The sequence below is a fragment of the Penaeus monodon genome, chromosome 24, assembly GCF_015228065.2.
Source record: "Penaeus monodon isolate SGIC_2016 chromosome 24, NSTDA_Pmon_1, whole genome shotgun sequence".
Taxonomy (NCBI): domain Eukaryota; kingdom Metazoa; phylum Arthropoda; class Malacostraca; order Decapoda; family Penaeidae; genus Penaeus; species Penaeus monodon.
In genome coordinates this window covers 26,518,671-26,519,131 of record NC_051409.1, presented here as the reverse complement: position 1 = coordinate 26,519,131, position 461 = coordinate 26,518,671, and the positions used below count along the sequence as shown (strand labels likewise).

General features: G+C 35.1%; 1 protein-coding gene across 1 annotated transcript in view; it reads left to right on the top strand.

Moving 5' to 3' along the window:
• Positions 1 to 461, top strand: part of LOC119588693 (zinc finger protein 107-like) — a gene marked incomplete at its 3' end in the record, with an annotated part of 3,500 nt that overhangs the window by 374 nt on the left and 2,665 nt on the right.

Genomic DNA, 461 nt, shown 5'->3' with positions numbered 1-461 from the left:
CACCACGTGTATTCAGTGCCTATTTTTGGGTGACTTTTTAGAGGACCTTTTGACTAAAATTTGCATGTGGTTTTGCTTTTTTTCCCCCCCCTCAAACTTGCATTGGAGGGAAGCTAAAGGCATTTTTTTCCCTTCCGTAAAGTCATAAAGAAAGAAGACATTGTTTGCATTCTACATTTTAGAAAGTTAACAACTACATTGATCAATGTCATGATGAGGAATTGATCACTCTTATTAATTATGATGCTGAGAAATTCTTTTGCTAGACTGCAGTCTGTTGCATTTATTATCATTTTATTTGTATTTAGGGTTTCACTCCAGAGAACTGACAGTCAGTACCTTCTATGCCAAATATTTCTTAGACACAAGAATCACTCCACAACTTCTAAACAAAATTTTGTGCATATACAGCGCCCAATACTCATTCCTTTTCTTAGCTAATAATAATTACCTAGTCTGTC